At 40.9% G+C, this 27,477-nt stretch overlaps 1 protein-coding gene across 7 annotated transcripts in view; it reads right to left on the reverse strand.

Annotated features, from left to right (window-relative positions):
• KDM4C (lysine demethylase 4C) overlaps window positions 1–27,477 on the reverse strand; it is a 451,309-nt gene that overhangs the window by 360,723 nt on the left and 63,109 nt on the right. The gene's annotated exons all lie outside the window — the stretch shown is intronic.

The following is a 27,477-nucleotide window of genomic DNA, read 5'->3' on the forward strand; positions in this document are numbered from 1 at the left end:
TACAAACTATCCTGTCCGCAAAACCACCGGACACCAGGCTAAAGTACTGGAGACACAGAAAGGGGTAAGGTTGCCTTCCAAGCTCACTGTTTAGAGGCCGAACAAACTTCAATACAAAACTATACACAGGAAGGAGTTCCTGACTCCACCTGAGTTACTCAGAAATAACTTCCCTAGAAAGAGGCAGAGTTAAGCCTTATGAGAAGATGCAGAAGTTTGCCAGATGAGAGAAGGAACACTTTACGTGGTGAAAATATTTGGAAGTCTGCAGGGATGGAGAGGGGAGGTTAGTTTGTCTGGAGCTTAGAAAGAAAAGATTATACAGATCAAAGTAGAAAAGTAGGCAGTAGTAGTGTTGCGAAAACACAAACTTAATCCTGCTGTCTATGAACAGCATGATTCCTTCCACAAACATCTACTGAACACCTACTGTGTGCTAGGCACAGGGAATGCCAAGGTGATAAGAAGCATGGGCAGGCATGCATGCCTCAGGAAGGAGTCCGGCCCCACCCCACTTCCAGATGCAGCAACACTGCCTGGCATCCGACAGCTCAGACAGCAAATCCTCTCAGAACAAAGCTTTCCTTTTCTCATCTTTTTATAATAAATTTAATCTGCTTGACAAAAAGAGAAGTTGGGAAGGGATGGGATAGATAAAGGGGAAAACATGCAAGGGGATAATAAGAAGTTAAAACAGATCAGGACTACAGATGATGTGATCATCATTTACTGAAGGTTTAAATGAGCGTCTATCTCACAAAGTGCATGTGGGGAGGGAATTCCCTGGTGGTCGAGTGGTTAGGATTAGGTGCTTTCACTCTGGGGCCCCAGGTTTGATCCCTGGTTGGGGAACTAAGATCTCACAAGCCATGCAGCGCGGCCAAAAACAAAAAAACAAAGTGCATGCGAGGAAAATGAGGTACATCAAAATTAAACCCTGCCACCCTTCAGGAATTTATAAATTTGAAAATACTCTGTGTGGAGATATATTAATACACAACAGAAAATATTCTGTATTCTCCCTGTCTCAGAAAGGGGGCGTGCAAATTACAAACGTTGCACCTCGGGCTTACCTGGTGGCGCAGTGGTTGAGAGTCCGCCTGCCAATGCAGGGGACACAGGTTTGAGTCCTGATCTGGGAAGATCCCACATGCCGCAGAGCAACTAAGCCCATGCGCCACAACTACTCAGCCTGCGTGTCTGGAGCCCGTGCTCCACAACAAGAGAGGCTGTGACAGTGAGAGGCCCGCGCAACGCGATGAAGAGTGGCCCCCGCTTGCCACAACTAGAGAAAGCCCTCACACAGAAATGAAGACCCAACACAGCCAAAAAATAAATAATAAATAAATTTATTAAAAAAAAAGTTGCACCTCACCAGCCACTTCCCTTCAGGTGCACATGCCTAAATCCATGGGCTGCAGGATAAAAGTCTCATCTCTACACAGGATACACATAACCCTCTAGAAGCATCCAGATCAGGCCCTTGCAAGAACTATCATGGCCTCGTCCACCACCACAGCCTGCATTACAGTGTATGCTCCAATAATACTCATTGATTTTTTTTGCTTCTCTAAACAAGTACAGCTCTCTACGCATTTGCCCAAATTATTCTCTCCTGTTGGAGCAGCCTTTACCTGTTTCCTCACCTTTCAAACTCCTGTCCACTGTGGAGATTCCCAACCCTCTGAGGCAGGCCTAGGTGAGCCACCCTGTGTTTCTCGACCTCCCTCTCTGCACTTCTCTTACATCAGCTGCCTGTCCCAATGGCACCTACAACCAAACATTGAAGTCCAAGCTACTCAAGGAAAAGGCAGGATCTCCATCTCTTTAAGCCCTGGCATCCCATCTGGTATCCAGCCTGGCTCATAATATCTGCTACAATAACTATTTGCTAACTGAATGAAGGAATAAATGCCAAAATGTCATTGAAGTATTTACATTAAATGATACCAAATGCAGGAAAAAGGAAAGCATTGGCCCCAAACATGGAAAAGTTACTTAGAAAACAGATTCATTTGACCAGTAATATTACCAGAGTAATAGAATGTAAAAATCTGAGCAGTGAGAAAGGGGAAGAAGTCCCCAGAGCACCTCTTAGAAACATCTGGTACACGGGAGGCAGCCTTACTTTCCCATGGTTGAAGAACAAGGGTGTCCTGCCTCTTCCTCTAGGCAAAGAGCTTGAGAAGCCACTAAAGAAAATTCGGAAATTCAGCTGGTCATTCAACAACTAAGTACTGAGTGCCTGACTGGTGGGTGGACATTCAGAAAGGAATGAAACAAAACCCTTAACAGTAGTGGAGTGAAACAGACAATAAATAATAAGTGCTATGAAGAAGTAAGCCAGGGTAGGGGCACAGAGTGCAAGAGGAGGGGTAGCTGCTTCACACGGGGTGGGCAAGGGAAGCCTTTCAGAGGCCTGAAGGAGGAAATAAACCGTGAGATATCTGGAAGAGCATCTGAGGCTGAGCAACAGTAAGGAGCCTCTTGGGCTCTTCAAAGAACAGCAAGAAGTGAGTGTGGTAAGCAAGGTAAGAGAGGACATGGGGCGTGGGGTGAGGGGAGAAAAGGGGTTTGGCTTTTACTCAAAATGAGATAGAAGCGATCTTGAGCTTCTTCCCCCTCTTGTACATCATGTTCTAACATGTGTTTCCCACCATCGGGATGACACTGCTTTCTAAGGTAACTGTTCTGGAGGATGTTAAGCAGAGAAGTGAGCTGACTCATTTTGTGATAGAAGTGAGAAACAGAGGAGTCAAGATTCTGGTCTAAAAAACAGAACAATAGCTCTGATAAGAAACTGAAGCAGGGGCTTCCCTGGTGGCACAGCGGTGAAGAAGCCGCCTGCCAATGCAGGGGACACGGGTTCGAGCCCAGGTCAGGGAAGATCCCACATGCCGTGGAGCAACTAATTTCATGTGCCACAACTACTGAGCCTGAGCTCTACAGCCTGCGAGCCACAACTACTCAAGCCCGCGTGCCTAGAGCCCGTGCTCCGCAACAAGAGAAGCCACCACAATGAGAAGCCCGCACACCACAGTGAAGAGTAGCCCCCGCTCGCCACAACTAGAGAAAGCCCACGCACAGCAACAAAGACCCAACGCAGCCAAAAAATAAATAATAAGTAATTTTTTAAAAAAAAGAAAAACAAGCAATGAGACTGTTAAGATATGCAGCAAATACATAACAATCAGAATTAAACCCTCACCCTTGACCTAGCTTGCTAGCTCGTCTGAGAAGTAAACTTTGCCTCTTCCTAACGTCACTACTTCCTTCAGTACACAAAACCAGTTCTACCTCCAAATCAGGTACATTTACCAAAGACCTAGATAGCTTATACTTAGACCTTTTCAATCTATAAAGTTAATACATGATCATGATAAAATTTAAAACGTCAAAGTATCTTAAGATTTAATGTTAATCCCACCACCCAAATCTTTGCCAAATGACAGGCAAAAAAGTCTGGTGCAAAGTTTCATTTCTTTGATTACTAGTGATACTGATCATTTTTGGACATTTATAACCATTTTCATTTCATTTGGGGGTTGCCTACATACCTTCTTTACCCTTAAAAGTTAGTTTATAAATGTTCAGTTCCTTGAGTTTTTCCTAATCCACCTTTATCATTATTAAACTTAATCATGTTGCTAGGATCAAATTCCCAGCCCCGCTTCTCTCTTTTACCTTTATTTCTCTGAGCCAAGCAGAAAAGAAGGTTTAAAGTGCTCTTGCAATAATGTTTCCTAGTTGGAGAAAGACATATTTTGCAAGAAACATCTCTATGATTTTCTACTGAAGGTGATGCAATAGACATTTTTTTTTAACGCTACACCTCTTTACAGACTGAGTCCCCAAAGTGAGTGACAACAATATCTGTGATGATAACTTTGTTATTTTGCCTCTACAGAGCTGGCCTTCAATGTTTTCGAGACCACTCAAACCAAATAATCATATCTATAGTAAGTACTCTAAGAACTTTTTTAATGAACTACAGATCTTTTTCATTAAGTGGAAACAAAAACAAAAAAATCTAACACTAATTCATACTTAAATGACTCACCCAAACCTATTTCCTGAAAAATTTTACCTTATCATGAAGGGAAAACAACTGCTCTCCTTATTCTAATAATATATCTCTATTTGGTAATAAAAAAGAAACTAAGGCTGAGGCTTTCCTGCTAAATGTCAATCTATAGCCTATATTGCTTTCCTTATGTACACCTGTATTTCTGACCTGTGTCCTGTTGTTTAAACAATTTCTGTGAGAAGAGTGAAAACTGATGGCTCTCACCATGGGAGTATTAGTTTCTTAGACAATGCCTGCCACAGAACTGGTCTACACTGAAGAGGACACTTGGGGATCTACTATAAAGCACAGCCCCCCAGGAGATACAGCACTCACCAGTTAAGCAGATAATGCACTTGGCTAGAAAGAAAAGGAGCCAAGGGACAAACACCAGCTGGGCTAGTGTTCGAAGAGAACTCTGTTCCCACCTCCCCCTGGTTCCTCAGGAGGACTAACCCAAACTCTGGAGGCCATCCTTTCCAGTCCTCACTTACTTCTCCTTTCCTACAGTGAGATTTTAAAAAGAAATTGAGCAGCCAAGGCCTGGGCAGAGCAGGTGCTACTACCCTGCTCTACTCCAGGTCCCTGTGAGCCAGGTTCACCGGAAGGAGGGCCTAGGCCCTACCTGAGGCAGCTGGAAGTCTGGCCTTTCAGTTCCACCACTGCAGCTCACCCAGCTTGGTTTCACAGGGAGCTAAGTAAGCATCTGCTTTGCAGGCAACCTCGGTGAGGCATTGTTACGGGTTGCATTGTGTCCCCCAAAAGACATGGCAAAAACTAACCCCCAATACCTGTGAATGTGACCTTATTTGGAAACTGGGTCTGTGTACATATAATCAAGTTAAGAGAGGTCAAACTCGATTAGGGTGGACCCTAGTCCAACATGACTTTGGTGTCTCCTTATAAAAGGGGAGGAGACTCAAAAACAAACTTATGGTTACCAAAGGGGAAACACAGGGGGGAGGGATAAATCAGGAGCTTGGGATTAACATACACACACTACTATATATAAGATAGATAACCAACAAAGACCTACTGCATAGAACAGGGAACTCTATTCGGTATTCTGTAATAACCTATATGAGAAAAGAATGTGAAAAAGAATGAATATATGTATATGTATAACCGAATCACTTTGCTGTACACCTGAAACTAACACAACATTATAAATCAACTATAATCCAATAAAATTTTTCTTAAAAAGGTGGGAGGGGAGACAGACCCAGAGAGAAGAACACAGACTGAAGCCATGCAGCTGCAAACCAAGGGATGTCAGCAGGCACAACCAGCCACAAGAAATCACAGAACAGATTCTTCCCAGATCCTTTAGAGAACCCATGGCCCTTCTGACACCTTGATTTTGGCCTTCTAGCCTCCAGAACCGTGACTGAATAAATCTCTCTCATTTTGAGCCGTATGAGTTTGTGGTAATTTATCACAGCAGCCCTACCAACTAAGATCAGCATCAAAGGCCAGACCGGAGGGAAAGAAGTAGAGAGAGCAACATCCTCCAAACCCAGTTTTATCAACAGTAAAGCTCATGATACTCTGGCCTTCCATTTGACTCCTTCATCTTTCTCAGTTGGTTCTAGACTTGGGTGGGAAAGGGAGGTGGCAAGCCTCTACGTCGGCCATTAGCATCCCTAACCAGGTACTGAACCACAACAAGAACATCTGGCTTTAAAGGCTGCTCTTTCCTGTCATCTGAGGACCCCACAGGCCTGGGGCCCTCAGTTAGAATGCAAGACAGCAAAGAAAAGCTCTCGGTATGACGTACTGAGAAGGACACACCACCACGTATATGGCTATTCCTGCCAAAAATGTAGGTAACCTAAATCTAATCACAAGGAAAAAGCTAAATTAAGTGACATTCTTAAAAATAAGTGGTTTGTACTCTTCAAAAACCTCAGGGCCATCAAAGACAAAGAATGAAAAACAGTTTCAGATTAAAAGATTAATGTAGTATGTGATCCTCAGATCATGGACCAAAAAATTTTTTCTCTTCTCTTTTTTTTTTTTTTAAGTGACTTAATGGTATTGTTTTTTAATTTTTGAATTTTATTTTATTTATTTTCTTATACAGCAGGTTCTTATTAGTCATCAATTTTATACACGTCAGTGTATGCATGTCAATCCCAATCGCCCAGTTCATCACACCACCATCCCCACCCCCTCCACGGCATTCCGCCCTTGGTGTCCTTACGTTTGTTCTCTACATCTGTGTCTCAACCTCTGCCCTGCAAACTGGTTCATCTGTACCATTTTTCTAGGTTCCACATACATGTGTTAATATACAATATTTGTTATTCTCTTTCTGAGTTACTTCACTCTGAATGACAGGCTCTAGATCCATCCACGTCTCTACAAGTGACCCAATTTTGTTCCTTTTTTTTTTTTTTTTTTTGTGGTACGCGGGCCTCTCACTGTTGTGGCCTCTCCCGTTGCGGAGCACAGGCTCCGGACGCGCAGGCCCAGTGGCCGTGGCTCACGGACCTAGCCGCTCCACGTATTTCGTTCCTTTTTATGGCTGAGTTATATTCCATTGTATATATGTACCACATCTTCTTTATCCATTTGTCTGTCGATGGGCATTTAGGCTGCTTCCATGACCTGGCTATTGTAAATAGTGCTGCAATGAACATCGGGGTGCATGTGTCTTTTTGAATTATGGTTTTCTCTGGGTATATGCCCAGTAGGGGGATTGCTGGATCGTATGGTAATTCTATTTTTAGTTTTTTAAGGAACCTCCATACTGTTTTCCATAGTGGCTGTATCAATTTACATTCCCACCAACAGTGCAAGAGGGTTCCCTTTTCTCCACACCCTCCATCTCTTTTACTACAAAGAATATTTGTAGGACAAACGGTGAAATTTGAGTAAGATTGGTAGATGAGATAATAGAACTGTGTCAAGGTTAATTTCTTGATCTTGATAACTGCACTGTGGTTAGAGAATATTCTTGTTTTTAGGAATATATGATGATGTATTTACAGGTAAAGGGGTATTACAAGTTACTTTCGTACGGTTCAGAAAAGAATATGTGTATTATACACACATACACAGAGTAACAGAGAGAAGGTGAGAGTGAGAAAATGATGAGCATGGAACAACTTTAATATTTGGAAAATCTAGATGAAGTGTAGGGAATAACTTTGTCTTTTGGCAAGTTTTCTGTTATTCTGAACTTATTTCAAAATAAAAAGTTTAAAAAATAACAACTAACAGGAGTCAGGTCAAAAGGACGTAGGAACACTTTGGGAGGCAGAAGATAGCCATGGTGGCCCCATGCATCACGATAGAGCCTGAATGGGATGAAAAGGACACCGTACAAACACAGCAACAGCAATGAGAACGTGGATACATACTAACTGGTAATGGGAGCCAAGATTCGCACTCTCGGGGAACGGAGTTCACGAATAACAAGAGGGAGGAAACTAGAGTTAACTTACGGCACTAGGAGGGAATTTGGAGGTAGTGGTATAAACTCACAGTGTGTGTGTGTTATGTGCATATATGTATATGTACATGTACATGTACAGATAATTCCTTAGCTCTGCCCACTGAGAGGCTTGGAGAGCAGTAACACCCCAGTAGCAATGAGTTCTCAAATCTCTGTTGCTAAATACTACCATTCTCCACTAAAAGGAACCAGGGCTTCTTGGATAAAAGTCTGATTCCATGGCAGGGGAAGAAAAACTACAAGGTGGGCCTGGAATATCTTGTGCTAGAAAGTAAGGAAATACTCAAAATAACAATGGGGACAGGTCAAAAGGACAGAAAAGCCAACTTGAAGGGGCTTCCACGGGCTAAATCTGGGGGAACTGAGCATAAAAATAATTGATAATAATAGACTATAATCAACTAAATAAAGCAAGAAACCATGAGTCTATAGTGAAATAAATACATTGTAAAATATTTTTAAACCTGTAAGTCTATAATATTCCTTAAAAAAAAAAACTGATGAATCACCATTAGAACACATCAATATAATACTCCAAAGATTTAAAATAAAAGGAACAGGGGGACTTCCCTGGTGGCGCAGTGGTTAAGAATCCGCCTGCCAATGCAGGGGACACAGGTTCGAGCCCTGGTCCGGGAAGATCCCACATGCCGCAAAGCAACTGAGCCCATGCGCCAAAACTACTGAAGCCCACGCACCTAGAGCTCGTGCTCCGCAACAAGAGAAGCCACCGCAATGAGAAGCCTGCGCACTGCAACGAAGAGTAGCCCCCGTTTGCCACAACTAGAGAAAGCCCATGCGCAGCAACAAAGACCCAACGCAGCCAAAAATAAATAAATAAATTTAGATTTTTAAAAAAAAGGAAGGGGGACTTCCCTGGTGGTGCAGTGGTTAAGAATCTGCCTGCCAATGCAGGGGACACAGGTTCGAGCCCTGGTCTGGGAAGGTTCCACATGCCGCGGAGCAACTAAGCCTGTGTGCCACAACTACTGAGCCTGTGCTCTAGAGCACGTGAGCCACAACTACTAAGCCCGCATGCCACAATTACTGAAGCCCACATCCTAGAGCCCATGCTCTGCAGCAAGAGAAGCCACTGCAATGAGAAGCCCGCGCACCACAACGAAGAGTAGCCCCCGCTCACTGCAACTAGAGGAAGCCTGCGCACAGCAACAAAGACCCAAAGCAGCCAAAAGTAAAATAATAAAAAAGTAAAATAAAATAAAAGGAAGGAATCAAGCTTCTGTCCTTCCTGAACAAATGATATTTTAGGTGAGGAGGAGAATCTGTGACCTCACAATATGTCACTTTGGCATGTGAATTCTTTTGAGCTGAAGGCAATCAAGACCCAGCAGAGTCAAGAAAAATTTTACCTATCCCTTAACTACCTGAAGAATTTAGATTGGGACCCTCAGTCAGAAAGAGAGCTATTACCAGAGATAACTTTTAATCTGAAAGTCCTACCTGTACAACAGAGCAAACATCTACTATCAAACATGGGCTCTTCTTATTGTCCAGTGAATTACCCTCCTCACGTTTGCAGCCCCAGGCCCCTACCCCATTCCTTAGCTCAAGATGGCATACAAGCCTCAACTGCCCAACCTGCCCTTGGGTCTCATATATTTGGGGCTCCTGTACATATGAAATTAAATCTAGTATTTTTCAAAATTGTTTTTCTCCTGTTAATCTGCCTATGTCAATTTAATTATTAGACTAAAGAATCTAGAAGGGAAGAAGGGAAATTTTTTCTGCCAGTACACAGGGTAAGCAAAGAATTAATGGTAGAAAGTTCTTTATAGAAAACTTCCAACTAATAAAAGTAGAAAAAAATAACACAATTCTATGATCACCATTTACCTTTTTTTTTACAATCCCTAATAAAATAATCTACAGAAACATCATCAATAGATGTTAAAATCAAGAGTTGACAAGTTAATAGGAAGTTTTATAATGGAGGAATCACCCTCACAATCGGTGGACTAAGTAGACATGAAGCAATGGAAAATATATAACATCACCTATTAATCATACTGACCCAAAAAAGTAAATCTGAATCTAAACTCGAGCCATAAAATCTAACTACCAGTGGTCAGGAAATACAGGGGCTAGTGAAACAAACTAAACACCACCACAAGAAAGCAATATGTTAAACACTGAATGTGGGATAGTCTATATTCCGAAAGCCAATGGGGGAGGGGGGTGGGTGGGAGGGGTGGGAACAAGGAACTGCTACAGCATTAAAAAGACATGATAGATACGAATTAAAACTATATGCATCACCAGATATTTACATAGAAAAGCAGTAGAATGATGGAGCAAAGGAGGAAAAAATAAGATTAAAAGAGAAATAGCAAAACTGGAACAAAAAGCGTCTTTTATATGTTTATATGTATATACATATCAATACTCTGTTATAAATCAGAAAATGCCTTAGAAAATTCCTCATTTAAAAGGCATAAAGGGCTTCCCTGGTGGCACAGTGGTTGAGAATCCACCTGCCAATGCAAGGGACTCGGGTTCTAGCCCTGGTCCAGGAAGATCCCACATGCCGCGGAGCAACTAAGCCTGTGCACCACAACCACTGAGCCTGTGTGCCGCAACTACTGAAGCCTGCACGCCTAAAGCCCATGCTCCACAACAAGAAAAGACACTGCAATGAGAAGCTTGCACACTGCAACAAAGAGTAGCCCCCGCTCGCCGCAATGAGAGAAAAGCCCGCACACAGCAACAAAGACCCAACGCAGGCAAAAATAAAATAAATAAATTTCTAAAAAATAATTTAAAAAAATAAAATAAAATAAAAGGCATAGATTAGGGACTTCCCTGGTGGTCCAGTGGGCCACCACTCTCCCAATGCAGGGGGCCTGGGTTCAATCCCTGGTTGAGGAACTAGATCCCACACGCATGCCGCAACTAAGAGTCTGCATGCCACAACTGAAGATCCCACATGCTGCAACTAAGACCCGGCACAGCCTAATAAATAAATAATAAAAGGCATAAATTAGAACACTGAACTTTTTGGATTCAATGCTCAGACTTCTTTCTTCTGTCTGCCATATTACTTTCAACTTACAATGTTCAATGGCTGAGTATCAGAGTTCCTTTATCACCAATCAGATTCCACTAAGTAGGCAATTATTAGAAAATGGATGGCGCAGGAAGGCAAACTTCCATTCAGTTATAGCTTGTGCAACATAATAACCACCTAATTGTTAGAAATCCTATTATCCTTTTCCCTTGGGATGAAGTTTCCATTCATCACTATCAATACAACGACCAGCGACTTCCCTGGTGGTCCAGTGGGTAAGACTCGGCACTTCCAATGCAAGGGGCCCGGGTTCGATCCCTGGTGGGGGAACTAGATCCCGCATGCATGCTGCAACTAAGAAGTCCGCATGCTGTGGTGAGGATCCCATGTGCTGCAACTAAGATGGGCACAGCCAAAATAAATAAACATTAAAAAAACAAAACAAAACAATACAAAGACCAGTAACCATGTTGATAAATTAGGCCATGCCCAACTCCTCAGATGGAAGCACTAGACAAAACAAAAGGTTACGGTAACAAATGACAGTTACTCCACTTTCTAGCAATTCAACTAAACTGACATCACAGTGGTAATATCAACCAAAGAAAATGGCATCTTACACAAAATCACCATCACAATGGGAGCTGAACTAAATCATTTGGTATATTTCTTTCAAATTGTGACTGTCTTCACTTAAGAGGCAACCAAGTAAAGAGGCAAGACCAGACCTTAAAGTCAAACCAGTCAGATTCTAATCCATCCCACCTGCCTCCTACACTTAATAGCTGCAGGGCATCAAGAAAATTACTTAAACTACACCTGATTCCCCATCAGTCAAATGAGATAACACTACCTCCTCTACAGCACTGTGATGGGGACTCAATAAGTTGCTAAATATAACACTTTAGTACACTGCCAGGCTATAGTAGACACAGATGTTGGCTTTTAAAAAACAAACAACAAAAAAACCTATTCAAATTAAATCTCTTCTATTAGCTTCTTCCCCACTGCCTACAGACATGCTCAAATCTCTCCCACATAATTTTTAAAGGCTCCCTGTACACCATGGCCCCTCCTACATAGACCTCAGCTACAGCCTTCAGCCTTCTTTACCCAACCCTCATAGACAAAACCCAACAGAGAATAGCCTACACTCATTTTATCTGCTTCATCTATGCAATCTTCAATCCCACTGCAATCTGACATCTCCATAAACCAGTGCATTGAAATCATTCTGGCAAGGGTTGCCAGTGACTTTCCAATTGCTATATGCAATATGTTGTTCTTAATCCTCTTACCAACCTCTCTTCAGTCTTTATAACTGGACAAGTCCTCTCCTGCCATAGCTTCTGGGGATGGTGGGACATACACCCATCCCCTTCTCACTCTCTTATGGTCACTCCACTTTCTGGAACTCCTTTCCATGCTCCTCTTCAGCCAAACCCCTCACTGTTGATAGACTGCAAGGTTCTTTCTGTGGTTGTCTTCCCTCTACACCAGACACAGACATTATGGCAGGGTTCATCCACATTGGCCTCAACTGTCCTTATCAGTGCCTCAGAAATACACAGCAGGGCTTCCCTGGTGGCGCAGTGGTTAAGAATCCGCCTGCCAATGCAGGGGACACGGGTTCAAGCCCTGGTCCGGGAAGATCCCACATGCTGCAGAGCAACTAAGCCCGTGCACCACAACTACTGAGACTGCACTCTAGAGCCCTCGAGCCACAACTACTGAAGCCTGCGTGCCTAGAGCCCGTGCTCTGCAACAAGAGAAGTCACTGCCCTGCGCACCGCAACAAAGAGTAGTCCTCGCTCGCCACAACTAGAGAAAGCCTGCGTGCAGCAACGAAGCCCCAACGCAGCCAAAAATAAATAAATAAATAAAATAAATAAATTTTTAAAAATCATATTAAAAAGCTATTAATGAGATTTAAAAAAAAAAGAAATACACAGCAAGAACCTCTCTCCCCTGAATCCAAGTCCAGTAAATCTAAGTGCCTACTGGGCACAGCCATTCAGAGATGATTCTCACACTCAACAGAGACAAAGCTGAATCTAAAACTTAACAGGGATATAAAGGAATCTTTCCTCCAAAATCTCCTTCTCTATCCCAGAGTCTCCATCCTGGTTCATTCAATCCATCCATAGTCTTGCTTGTCTTTTTGTGACCAACACTGACCGGCACTAATCCTCAAAGAGCTTATGTGTAAGAGGGAATACACAGGTGGTTATGATGCCACAGGCCAGGTGCTGCAATAAAGGGAAGCACAGAGCACCATGAGAGCCTTTAGTAGTACAAGAACAGTGGGATCCAACCTTAAAGAATGTAAAGGGAAGGGAGAAGGAAGAACATCTCTTACACAAGCCCTGCCCTCCACTGCAAGGACCACATCAGAATCCAAGGAGCCATCCTGAGCCCTCCCTCACTCTCCACTTCTGTGTGGATGCCAACTGTTTTCTATTCGACTTCCTGAACATCTTTCATATCCATTCTCTAATCTCCATTCCCAATGTTATTATCCTAAGTCAAGCTTTGGTCCTTTCTTTCCTAAACTACTCCAAGAGTCTTTGCTGATTTACATACCTTTTGATTTACCCCTCAATTCTCTTCTATACACTATAAAAAATACAGAACAAACTTTCAAAGCACAAAATTGATCATGCCATCCCTATTTTAAATCCTTTAATAGCTCAGAACCATTTCAGCATGAAAACCATGATCCAGCTCTTGCCTTCTCCCCCAGACTCAAAGAGCCTTTCAGCCTACTTGAAACCTTTGCTTCATTCTAACCAAAGTTCCCATGATGCCAGGCTATTTCCCTCCTTTGCTGTACTGTATACAGACATGCATTATGTGTATGACATTAATGAGTACTTCCTGCGAGCTAGATATCTACAAAGTGCATTACTGTGCACTTTCCTATTTAAACCCTAAAGTAACTCCACTGAGATCAGTGACCATGAATATCTCTAATTCACCAATGATGGAAATTAAAATGCTTACCCAAGATCCCATAGTAAGAGCTGAGGATGTGACCTGAGCCTTATCTAAAATTCTATTACCATATTCATAACTACTATGCTATTTCCTTGGCCTTTCCTCAGTTGGCAATCTGGCAAACACCTATCTTTCAAAGTTTATCTCAAGTATAAACTGCTTTATGAAGCCTTTCCCGACAACACTCCTCACCAACTACCAATGTCATTTTTTTAATGCTCTCCTCACTCTCACTCCATATCCGCAGTCAATCGTCATTCTTCCTGGATTCTGCATTTGCAAATTCACATATTTGCTAAAATTTATAACCCCAAAATCAATGATTGTGGCACTTGTACGGTTATTCACAAACACGCATGGAGTGGTGAAATATGTGAATCACCCTACATGCATGTTCATCCAGCTGAGGTCAAACAAGACAATGATTTGCCTTCTTGTTTCAGCCCTCATACTGTAAACAAGTATCCTTTTTGCAGTCTATTTATTGTCAGTGTTTTTCATATTTTTTGTGCTTCTTTTTGGTGATTTAGCTGCTTAAACGAGCCCCCAAGCACAAGTTCCTAAATGCAAGAAAGCTATGATGTGCTTTCTGATGAAAATACATGTTACATAGCTTCATTCAGTTATCAGTTACATTGCTGGCATGAGCTCACTGTTTCTTTTTTTTGTTTTTTTATAAATTTATTTATTTTATGTATTTATTTTTGGCTGTGTTGGGTCTTCATTTTGGTGCACGGTTTCTCATTGCGGTGGCTTCTCTTGTTGCAGAGCACAGGCTCTAGGCATGTGGGCTTCAGTAATTGTGGCACGTGGGCTCAGTAGTTGTGGCTCCCGGGCTCTAGAGTGCAGGCTCAGTAGTTGTGACACACGGGCTTAGTTGCATGTGGAATCTTCCTGGACCAGGGCTCGAACCCATGTCCCCTATATTGGCAGGTGGTTTCTCAACCACTGTGCCACCAGGGAAGCCCTAGTTCACTGTTAGTGAATAATTACATATTAAATAAGGTGTCTTTAAACAGAAGCACACATAACACAAGATCAATATATCACCTTGACAAGCGTTGACAAGCATTGTGATCAAAGACACATAGGAATCTAACCTGTATTTCCCCTAGGAGCAATGGTTCAGAATTCACTAATTCAGTATTCACAGTGACTTTAGAGAACATAACTACCACAAATAATGAGAACTGACTGTACCTAAGCCCTTTTAATTAGATCATTCAGAAAAAGCCCCTGCCTACCCCCCCAGCCCATGGAAGCCATTCTCCTCCCTTCCCCTCAAGAATTTCTCCCACCTACAGCAGTGAGCCAGGCAGCCAATCCTGCAGACTACAACTGACCTGAGCTAGCTCAATCACTCCCCCAGGAACTCACAAGTGGGGAACAGAGGAAGCCATGAGGGGCTGTGGCAGCCACTGTCTTCCTTGGGCATTAACAGAAAGGAGATGAGCAGAGAGAGGGGGAGGTGGGTGGGGAGAAAGAGAGAGAGAGATTGATTTGAGAGGGGAAAACTGAAAGGGAAGAAACCAAGCCTGAGTCACCCAGGCATAATGTAAGTCATAAGGTAAATGCCTGAAGAGTCTACATCTTCAAGAGACTGCAGGGTCTGGGTCTTCCCTGGTGGCACAGTGGTTGAGAATCCGCCTGCCAATGCAGGGGACACGGGTTCGAGCCCTGGTCTGGGAAGATCCCACATGCCGTGGAGCAACTAAGCCCGTGCGCCACAACTACTGAGCCTGTGTGCTGCAACTACTGAAGCCCGCGTGCCTAGAGCCTGTGCTCCGCAACAAGAGAAGCCACCACAATGAGAAGCCCGCACACCACAACAAAGAGTAGCCCCTGCTCGCTGCAATTAGAGAAAGCCCGTGAGCAGCAACAAAGCCCCAACACAACCAAAAATAAATAAATAAAATAAATAAATTTATTAAAAAAAAAAAGAGACTGCAGGGTCTGGAGACTTGAAATCTACATTGCAAAAGGCACTCCAGATATGATTTAAATTCTTCCAATAGGAAGACAGTTGAATTCAGAACTGGGCAGAGTGGGGAAAGAGGTGGAAACCCACAAGGCATCCTTTGTGTTGGAATAGATCTAGCATAGGTAGTCTGGATCTTTAACAGTTCTGGCATGATTCCTGACCCCTGGATCACAACTTAGATAGTTAGTCCATGGAACAAACAAATGCAGCAGCAACTTCCTGCTCCCCAGATCTCAGCCAAGGTGCTATGATCCCGTACCCTGATTCTTCAGTTTTCTATTTGTGGCAGAAATGGCAATTCCCAAGGCAGGCCCATCAGCAATGGTGTTTTGGGAGATATTCCAGGAGATACGTCCCTGGGGTCCCAGCCAAGAACCTGTTCTCCAACCTTCAACAACTCCAATACCAAATCTCTTTCTGGTTAAGTTAACCAGGGACGTGTCCACTGTCTGTAATCGAATCATGACTGATAGAATTATCAAATATAAACTAATAGCGGTGGGTAGAAAACAAACCTGGTATACAAATAATCAGTTCCTTGTGTATCTTAATGAAATTAAGCCAAATTACTCAAAATTCATTTTGTAGTAATTGAGTAAAATTACTAACTGACCCATTTAACAAACTAGCCAGCCACTACAGCTACTTTCTCTTACTGGTCTAGCATAGTAGAAACTATCAATAGCCTTTTTTGCTTAATCAATTCACCAAATACTAATGCAATGTCTGTGAAAAACGTCACTGCTGCCCACAACATAGGCGAGGCTAGTAGGCTATACCTATTGTGTCTAAGTATCAGCTGAAATGCATGCTTAGCAATCAACAGTGCTTATTTCCAATCCAGTTTATGCAAACTGTGCCATTATGCGATGTGATTAAATATTATTTAAGTAGATGAAGTGTGAATACAAAAATGTTATTGTTTCTACAAAATTTAAGTTAAATATTTTGGAAAAATCCAGTATAGATAAGATGACTTAAAAAAAAAGGGGGGGGGATGCCAAATGAAGTGTAGGAGCTGCAGTAGTAAAAGGTTAGGGGGTAAAGGGATTTGTAAAATCTAGAAGGATTCTGGCTCATATTATTTCAAGTGTCTAAACTCTCACTTTAAAAAAACAGAAACTGAGTGGTACATGCTATATTGGGAGCGTATTGCTTATGCAAAAGAGGAAATGCAAGACTCTAACCTTTACTCAAAGAAAAGGCTTTATCCTGCAACAAAACATAAGCAAATGAATGTATATTTATGTTTTAAGTAGAAATAAAATAATAGATGTATCTTTCTGATTTACATCTTTAAAATAAAAACTACTCAAGAACTTTTGGAAAAACTATTCTATGCCTTTATAATACAGGCATAAAAATAATGCAATGTCAACATTTGTCAAAATATTTCCTTATGGCTAAACAGAGCTATTTCCCTTGTCTGTTCCATAGTGCCAAGCCCTCCATCCCTGATTTAGGGGAAAATCAAATCTAAGGGAACTTAACTTGAGTTAAAGAAAAACACAAAGCTCTGTGGGTTTACTCTTATGCTACTGTAAATAGTATTTCTTTAACTTTTGCTTTAGAAATAATTTGAAATTTACAGAAAAACTTCAGGAATAGAAAAATAAAAAACAAAAAAAGCCCTCTTATACTTAACCCAGATTCATCAAATTAGTATTTTACCCTATTTGCTTTATCAATTTGTGTTCTCTTTCTCTCCACATACTCACACATACATGTAATTTTTCTGAGCCATTTGAGTAAGTTGCATATATCGTGGCCCTTAACCCTAAAACTTTAGTGTGTGTTTCCTAAGAATAGAGGTCTTCTCTTACACACAGACACAAGAGTTTTCAACTCCAATAAGTTTAACATAGAGACAATACTGATATCTAATTTCTGTGTTCCAATTTTGTCAAGTGACCCAATAACATCCCTTATAGCATTTTTTTTCGCTCCAGTAGGGAATTCAGTCTAGGATTAGATATTGCATGTAGCTGTCATTTCTCTTTAGTATTCTTAAAACTGGTATATTTCCAGAATCTATTTTTGTCTTCAATGACATTGTCATTTTTGAAGAATACAGTCACTTTTACATTTAAACACAAACATTTAAACAGAATATTTAATTGTTTTAAATACAACATTTCTTATTTCAGTGTATTTTTTTCTTTTGTTGCTGGTATATTAAAATGTCATTAACTTTTTTTTTTTTTTTTGTCTGCGTTGGGTCTTCGTTGCTGCGTGCGGGCTTCTCATTGCGGTGGCTTCTCTTGTTGTGGAGCATGGGCTCTAGGCACGCGGGCTTCAGTAGTTGTGGCTCCTGGGCTCAAGAGTGCAGGCTCAGTAGTTGTCGCTCGGGCTTAGCTGCTCTACGGCATGTGGGATCTTCCCGGACCAGCGATCGAACCCATGTCCCCTGCATTGGCAGGCGGATTCTTAACCACTGTGCCACGAGGGAAGCCCCATAAAAATGTCATTAACTTTTAAATGATCTCATATCCAGCTACCTTGCTAATAATCTCGTTTCCAAAAATTTGTCTATAGATTATTTAATGATTCTATATTGATCATGTGAAAATCATCTGAGAATAGTAATTTTTTTGTTGTTTCCTTAACAATACTCATTCATTTTATTTCTCTTTCTAATCTTACTGACCTGGCTAGGGCATCCTAGTGCTAAAGAGGAGTGACAGTAGAATGTCTTATTATAAAGGGAATGCTTTTAATCTTTACTCTTCAGAATAATGTTTACTATGTATAGGTTCCCTTTAAAAGGTTAGAAAAGTTCTGTTCTATCCCTTTCTCTAGGTTTTTTGTTTTATTGGGGGGGGCGGGGTTGGTTTGCTTTTAAAAGAATTTTATCAAATGCTTTTTCTATATCTATTAGGATGGGTTTTCTCCTTTACTACTGAGATTAAATATAATTTAAATGTTGAACCAACCTATATTTCTGGAATGCACCCAATCTGATGATAATGTATTGTCAGAGTTGCACACTGTGGAATTATTTGTGTTAATATTTCATTTAAGGTTTCCTATCCTATCTTCATAAGTGAGGCTAGTAATTTTCCTTATTCATATTGTCCTCATCTGGTGCTGGTATTAAGACTTGCTAACCTGGGACTTCCCTGGTGGCACAGTGGTTGAGAATCTGCCTGCCAATGCAGGGGTTCGATCCCTGGTCCGGGAAGATCCCACAGGCCTTGGAGCAACTAAGTCCATGCACCACAACTACTGAGCCCACATGCTGCAACTACTGAAGCCCGCGCACCTAGAGCCTGTGCTCCGTGCCTGGAAGCCACCACAATGAGAAGCCTGCGCACCACAATGAAGAGCAGCCCCCGCTCACCGCAACTAGAGAAAGCCTGCGTGCAGCAAGCAAGACCCAACGCAGCCAAAAAAAAAAAAAAAAAAGACTTGCTAGCCTGAAAAAATGAGCTGGGAAGTGTTCCTGAAAAGAGGGAAATTTTGAGTTTGTGAGGGCTGAAATTAGGTATCATTTGAATACTTTGTAGAACTAGCTTGCAATACCATCTGAACCTGGTATTCTTTGTGGTAAGACATATAACTACAGAATAAAAACTCTCAGATGGTATATTTCTACAACTTGATTTCAGCATTTATATTTTTCTGGAAAACTGTCCATTCGAATGTATTAGCATAAGTTTTTCATGGTCTCACCTATAGTTTGGTATTCTTTTCAGTCCTAACACTGTTCTTGTCCAATTTTTTCTTCCAAGATGAGGATCTATAGCTCCCATCACTCTCAAAAATGTATCACATATGACCCCAAAAATAGTTAAGAACCACTGGACTAGATCATGGCCACAGAAGTGGTCTGAGCCGTGGTTCCATCTATACCCAGAGGTATAAGCACGTCATCTTTGTTAATGTTTAGTCTTGGTAACCTTTAAACTTAGGAAATTAAACAAGCTCAGTGTTCCTAAACACTAGTGGGCAGTGGTTCCGTCAGTTCACTAAAAAACAGGAATGAAAGTGTTCTGATTTTTCATAAAGTTACACTTCTTGAAGAATGCTCTTTCTGCTTTGTTGGTGCTTTTTTGAACAGTAAGTTATAGTAAGTTTTCTTTTATAATTTTTACTTTAGAAAATTAAAAGTTGACAAGCCTATGTCAGTCCAGCTTATTTTTTCAAATCTGGGAACCAATAAACTAAATGATCTCTAAGATCCTTCATGAGCCCAGCATTACATGTGAGAGAGGGAAAAGAAGAGAGGGTGGAGGGATGAAAGAAATTGCTTATTTACATTAATAAAAATGGAGTAACTTACTCAAGTTGAAGTTCTTATTTACCTTCCTAGTTTCCGAGTTTTTAACTCTATAGACCCCCAACCTCTACCTGGATAGATGAAACTTCCAAAGGTAACATTCTCAACAAACCATTCTCTTAGTAAAAATGGCTTCCAATTGGAAGCCATTCAAGTGGAATCTGAAATGACATTGGCAAACCACTTTAATTTCCAATTCTTCAGCTTGACATTTAAGATAAGTAATCCCATTATTTTCCTCTAAAGCACACAGATTTTCAGACCTTTCTAACTATCCCTCCTAAATCATTCATTCATTCAAATGACAACCCTCTCTTTCTATAGCTAAATAAGATTAATCAAAGAATTTGCCTGCTAAAATTATTTAACTTCAAGGAACTGGAGGCAATAAGGTGGAAAGAAAAAACTTTATCTTAGCTAGGTAAAGATATGAGAGCAATCTCAAAAATGCTGAACACAAGCACTGACTATTGAAAGAGGCATGCCCACTATAGAAAAGTTAATGGAGGCAGACCACAAAGTCATCCTAAGATTCCTCCCATCAATCCGCAAATATGTGACCAAGCAGAAGCAGAAGACTCTGCATTACTAACAGCAGAGGCAGCTAACATTCAAGAACTTAACATCAAGAGGTTAACAAACTCATTCAAGGTCACACAGCTTTGAAAAGATATTTTCAAATTTTGTTGTGGATAACTAAATGGGCAAGTAGGTGGAAAGGGAGGCTCAGGTGCTTGAAATGTACTTCCATCTGGCTCTAGATGCAGAAGCCAAAAGTAAAAAGAATTCCTCCCAGGATAACTGCCTAACTCAACCAAAATCACATGGAAAACAACATTAATAAAGATTGGCCAACTGGGCTTCCCTGGTGGCACAGTGGTTGAGAGTCCGCCTGCCGATGCAGGGGGCACGGGTTCGTGCCCCGGTCCGGGAAGATCCCACATGCCGCGGAGCGGCTGGGTCCGTGAGCCATGGCCGCTGAGCCTGCGCGTCCGGAGCCCGTGCTCCACAACGGGAGAGGCCACACAGTGAGAGGCCCACGTACCGCAAAGAAAAAAAAAAAGATCGGCCAACTGACCAGAAATTCCTTCCCCTTTGTCAGATAGCAAAAATCCAGAAGAATGAGGAATCCTAGCAAAACTGACCAATACATGCAGTATGTACTTCAGAGTCAAACTCAAGGTACAAACATAAATGCTACAGGAGTTCCTGGGGAAAAGGCAAGACCACAGATGGCCACTGTGGGGGAAGGCATAAAGAAGACGTGAGTTTGAAGTGGGTCTTAAGTAAATGGGATCAAAAAAGGGTGAGCTATCCTTCTATGGGGGATAGGGAGCACATAATAACAGTGCTGATATAGGAAAATTAACTCATTTAATCCTCCCAAGAGCCCAGCCCTACGAGGTAAGTAGTATTATTAACCTTATTCTGTAAATGGGGAATTGGAAGCACAGAGCGATGTTCTCAAACTTATTGATCTCAGGTCTCCTTTATACTTTTAAAAATTATTGAGGAACCCAATAATAAGAGCTTGTATTTATGTGGGATATATATTTACTAAAACAGAGGAATTGTAAAATTATAAGTTAAAAGATAAATTTTAAATCCCCATATGTATGAAACTTTTAAGATAATTTTAAACTGTACATGGGTCAAAGGCAACAATGGTTCTACCAGAAGGTGAGGGGAGGGATTTTTATCCTGTTTGGAAAACTGGCATTGTGTGGAACCACTGCAGTCCTCTTTGTTGGTCACAACTGGAGGAGTGCTAGTGACACCTAGTGAGGGAGAGGCCAGGGATGCTGCTTAACAGCCCTACAATGCATAGGAAAAGCACCTACAACAAAATAATTATCCAGCCCTAAATGTCAATAGTGCAGAAGTTAAAAACCTTGCTCTAGGGACTTCCCTGGTGGCCCAGTGGCTAAGACTCCACACTCCCAATTCAGGGGGCCCAGGTCTGACCCCTGGTCAGGGAACTAGATCCCACATGCCACAACTAAGAGTTGCATGCCACAACTAAAAGATCCCGCATGCCAAAACGAAGATCTCATGTGCCGCAGTGAAAACCCAGCACAGCCAGCCAGCCAGCCAGGTGAATACATACATACATACATACATACAACCCTGCTCTACTGACATTCAGAAAGCAACTCCAATGTCTATCTACAGAAGAATCAATAAATAAATCAGAGTATATTCACCCAATGGAATATTATACAGCAGTGAAAATTAACAAACCAAAGCTACTCCCAACAATACGATGAACCTCAGAAAGTTAAGTCTTGGACTAGTCAAAGTACGTGTCCATTTACAAACCTAGAAAATAAAGTTTAATTTGTTTTTTAAGGATAAATGCATAAAAGATACATCTTTTTTTTTTTTAAGCAAAGGAATACTGAACATAAAAATAAGGACAAGGTTGGGAATTCTCTGGCCATCCAGTGGTTAGGACTCTGCGTTCTCACTGTCAAGGGCCGGGGTTCGATCCCTGGCCAGGGAACTAAAATCCCATAAGCCACATGGCTCAGAAAAAAAAAAAAAAAGCAATAAAAGAAAATCAGGACAAGGCTGCTAAGCAAAGGTAGTTGAGATAGAAGAGCATCACAAAGTTTTTTTTTTTAACATCTTTATTGGAGTATAATTGCTTTACAATGGTGTGTTAGTTTCTGCTTTATAACAAACTGAATCAGTTATACATATACATATATCCCCATATCTCTTCCCTCTTGCGTCTCCCTCCCTCCCACCCTCCCTATCCCACCCCTCTAGGTGGTCACAAAGCACCGAGCTGACCTCCCTGTGCTATGTGGCTGCTTCCCACTAGCTATCTATTTTACGTTTGGTAGTGCATATGTGTCCATGCCACTCTCTCACTTTGTCCCAGCTCACCCTTCCCCCTCCTCGTATCCTCAAGTCCATTCTCTAGTAGGTCTGCATCTTTATTCCCATCTTGCCCCTAGGTTTCTTCATGATTTTTTTTTTTTTTTTAGATTCCATATATATGTGTTAGCATACGGTATTTGTTTTTCTCTTTCTGACTTACTTCACTCCGTATGACAGTCTCTAACAAAGTTTTATATCTCGATGAATTCATAGTACTGTACACCACGTCTTTCACATGCCTCAAGTATTACATAAAATCTTTTTTAAACGATGAATCAATATAAGTAATGAATTCCTGAAAATACCTGGAAATTTTAAATATACTTTAAATTAATACCAAGAATTTTTTTTACTTCTTTGCTGAAACTATTCTTTAATATAAAAACTCTACCAGCAATAAGCAAATAATCACTCCTAGTTTTTATTTTTGGTGACACCATATTTTTTTATATTAAAGGTACCAAAGCAAGACAGACCTGCAAGCCCAATGAACACCCCAACATAGGGCTTGAAACTGTCTTTTTAATTATATACTGTGGCATTATTTTAATTGAAAAAGCCTAGGGCTGGGTTATGTATTTGTATTCAAGCCCTTAAAAAGGAATTAATTTGCTTAGTTCTCCTTCCCTTAGCTTACTCTGTTACACAAACAATAACACAACTATAAATACCTATAAATGTATAGATTAAATGAACAATCAAGTGTGGCTCCTTTGGTGGAAGAACTTAAAATCATCAACTATAACATCAATAATAATTTTAGCATCAAAAGGTAATCTGGGGCTTCCCTGGTGGTGCAGTGGTTGAGAGTCCGCCTGTCGATGCTAGGGGACACGGGTTCGTGCCCCGGTCCGGGAAGATCCCACATGCCGCAGAGCGGCTGGGCCCGTGAGCCATGGCCGCTGACCCTGCGCGTCTGGAGCCTGTGCTCCGCAACGGGAGAGGCCACAACAGTGAGAGGCCCGCGTACAGAAAAAAAAAAAAAAAGGTAATCTGTGTAGAAATTCATTTGCACACTAGAGAAACTTCCCTGGTGGTCCAGTGGGCTGGACCCCTGGTCAGGGAACTAGATCCCGCACGCATGCCACAACTAAGAGTCCGCATGCTGCAACTAAAGATTCTGTGTGCCGCAACTAAGACACAGCCCAGCCTAGAGAAATATTTTAAAAAAAATCATTTGCACACTAGAATAAAATTCTTTTCTAGCTATGAGAACTATGCATCCTACTAATACCCTCTAATCTGGTAAGAAATCTTGTCACATAAATGTATCATAATGGCAAGGGGAAAGAAAGTTTACAAACAGCAGTAATTCAAAATAAGAAATCTCTTTATCTAGGAAATAGTTTGCAGTGTTTCATAAAAGCAAGTGATTTCTTACATTGCAATGCAGGAAAGTGTCATGACAGACCTTATGATTCAATTTGTCAAAGGTACAGAGAAGACAAAGAAAAGAAAAAAAATCAGTAAATATAAATGTAGACATACTGCTAAATTCTCTTTTGGAAGAAAGTAAAAAATTAAATTTTCAGTGGAAAGGTACCTGATAAACAGTGATCACAAGACAGAGAAAGCATCACTGTGTCATTAAATCTTCTTTTTAAGAATTTAGAAAATACTAATTTAAAATGACCAATGTTTTCTTTACTGTTGGACTCTACTTTCAAACCTACTATTTTTAACTTGAAGCCAAAAGTAAGCTCTAATCTGCATATCAATAAAACATTTAAACTTGGAAAAAAATGTTTTAAAATTTATAAGAATAAAAATCATTTTTAAAACATGGAAACAACCTTCTGATTATGATAGATTTGTGTCTGTCATGAAAAGGGCTAAAAAGGGAAATTCTGATCAATTTTCAATAAATGTGAATTAAGGAAAAAAACCTTAACTCTCTGTTAATTCCAATTTTTAGGAAAATTACATTAAAATTTGGGTCCGGACAGACCCCGAAAATTATGCAATGAATGCCAACTAATATTTCTGCTTGAACAGAAAAAAAGGATTGTTCTCCTATGACCAAGAAGAATTTAGAAACTTGATGCACTTTCTATTATTATGCAGCAGTGTGACAAGGACACACACAACAAAGAAGGCGATTTCAACAGTTTCGAAAACTTGTATTTCACCTGATTGTGAGTTCTGACTAAAAGCTTGCTGGGCTTGGACTGTATCGCTCAGAGTGCTTTGGGAGGAAGAGCCACTTCAGCGGAAGTGCGAGAGCTGCCGTGGACCCACAGCACCTGCTGCGGCTTCTTGGCTACCACCGGCCTGCGGCGTCCTCTGCAGGCGGGCTAGTCAACCAGCACTGCGCCGCCCACACACCAGCTGGATCCCGGAGCCGCGTAGACGCCCAGGGTGAAACACGCGTCGCCGCCAACCCTACAGTGAAGTCCGCGTAACTTTTACATCTGAGATTACCGAAACCATTTAGACCCATGAGAAAACTCACCAGAGGCCGTGTAAGTTACTCTTAGGTTCTTAGTTTAAAATATTAAAACGACAGCCAAATTTTGAACCACTTTGAGAACATATTTAAGTGCAATTTCATATGCAAACTTGGAAATTATATTCCTAACAATCCACAATCGCATAAGCCATACGCAGTGTCCGCTATACTTGACATGAGAACGCATCTAAAAATATTTTCAGTGTCTACTAGATGAGTTTAATTTTCCTCAGGTTCACAAATATTAAACTAAATTATAATAAACACAAATACAATCATGATACAAAGGAAAAATCATAATCTGTTACCCAATGCTTCTTACTGATTATAAAATATGGTTTAATATATTAAAATATAAGGCCAAACCTTCATTAGTGTTCACAGAAATGAACTCTACCTGGGCTGCATTTGGTTTGTTTGACTCATAATTTTTCTTTGTTGTTAATAGCAAAACAAATGTCTCCATTTTCCTGGTCTTATGGAGGGAGGCCCAGTCCCTCTGCATAAACTCCCTCCACAGTGTGATACTGAGAACTATGCTGACTGACAACTCTTTAAATACCACTATCTTATTAAAATGAACCTTTTAAAGAAAAGAAAAAAAAAAAAAAAGACTTGCATTTGTTTGGTTCAGACCCAAACCCTAAATATAACTGACCTCTTTGCTCAACTCTCCTGCTACCACAAAAACAAACAAACCAAAGCCCACTAAATTAAGAATAAATCTACAGCACCAGCCCAGATGGTTGCACAGAATTATGCTCAATTAAGAAACATAACCCAATGTTACTTAAGCTGCTCCTGAACACAAGAAAAAAGAATAATAAGCTTTAAAATCCTTAAGAAGCAAGGCTAAAATGGGTAACAAAACTTGACAATTGGCCCAAGAAAACTGCAAAACAATTTTAAGAGTACTGATGACAATGCTTTTAAAAATGAGCAAGTGGGACTTCCCTGGTGGCAAGGTAGTTACGAATCTGCCTGCCAATGCAGGGGACAGGAGTTCGAGCCCTGGTCCAGAAAGATCCCACATACCACGGAGCAATTAAGCCCGTGCACCACAACTACCGAGCCTGCACTCTAGAGCCTGTGAGCCACAACTACTGAGGCCACGTGCCACAACTACTGAAGCCCACGCGCCTAGAGCCTGTGCTCTGCAATAAGAGAAGCCACCGCAATGAGAAGGCCGCGCACCACAACAAAGAGTAGCCCCCGCTCGCTGCAACTAGAGAAAGCCCACACACAGCAATGAAGACCCAACACAGCCAAAAATAAAAATAAATAAACTTATAAAAAAAAATGAGCAAGCAAAATCCGAAAGCACATTAAAATAATAAACCATGACCAAAAGGTTATTCCAGGAATACAAGAATTGTTCAGTAGTAGTACATGTGTTATACAATTCTTTGTGTATGTGTATTGAGTGTGTGTGTATATATGGATATCTGAACATACGCATATTCCCTAGCTCTGTTCAATGAGAGGGCATGGGAGCAACACCCCAATATCAATAAGCACCTAGATCTTGGCTTCTAAATATTTGAGGTAGGGAACGTTCAAGATGAGCCTGAATCTCTCACTGTGCCTGAAAGGAAGGGAGTGCTCAGAGAATGATGGGACATGTCAAAAGGACAGAGAATGTACCCTGAAGGGTTCCCAGGGGCCAAACCTATGACAATTTAAGCATCAGTATAAATAATATTAACAAATTATAACTCCCTGAATAAAACAGGAAACCATAAATCCAAATTGACAAAAATAAATGAATAAATTGAAAGCCTGATAAGGAACAAGATATGTACATAGTTTTTTGAAACAAAAGAATAACTTTGGAGCAGAGAAGCACAGAAGATTCTGTCTTAATCAAGCAATCAAATCGAACATTACTAGTAACAGAACAAAATGAAGTTGTGTGCTACCTGATAAGATATAATTAAATTACAGCATCACCTCTGTGATATTCCTGCCAAAGATGCCTCAAGAATATAATCATGAGGAGACATCAAACAAAAATGAAGGGATTCTCTAAAATAACTGCCTTGTAATCTTCAAAGGTGTCACTATAATGAAAATCAAAGAAAGACTGAGGACGATTTGAGACTGAATGATGCTAACTTAAGAAACTTGAAAACAAGAAAATGCAATGCATCATTTGGACTGGACACTTTTGCTACAAAGATTGCTATAACAAATGGTGAAACGTAAAAGGTCTAAAGATTAGATGACAGTAATGTATCAATATTATTTAACTTCTTGATTTTAATGTATATACTGTGGTTATGCAGGAAACTGTCTTTATAGGAAACACACACCCAAGTACTGACCAGTGATAGG

This window comes from Stenella coeruleoalba (assembly GCF_951394435.1).
Source record: "Stenella coeruleoalba genome assembly, chromosome: 7".
In the NCBI taxonomy this organism is placed as follows: domain Eukaryota; kingdom Metazoa; phylum Chordata; class Mammalia; order Artiodactyla; family Delphinidae; genus Stenella; species Stenella coeruleoalba.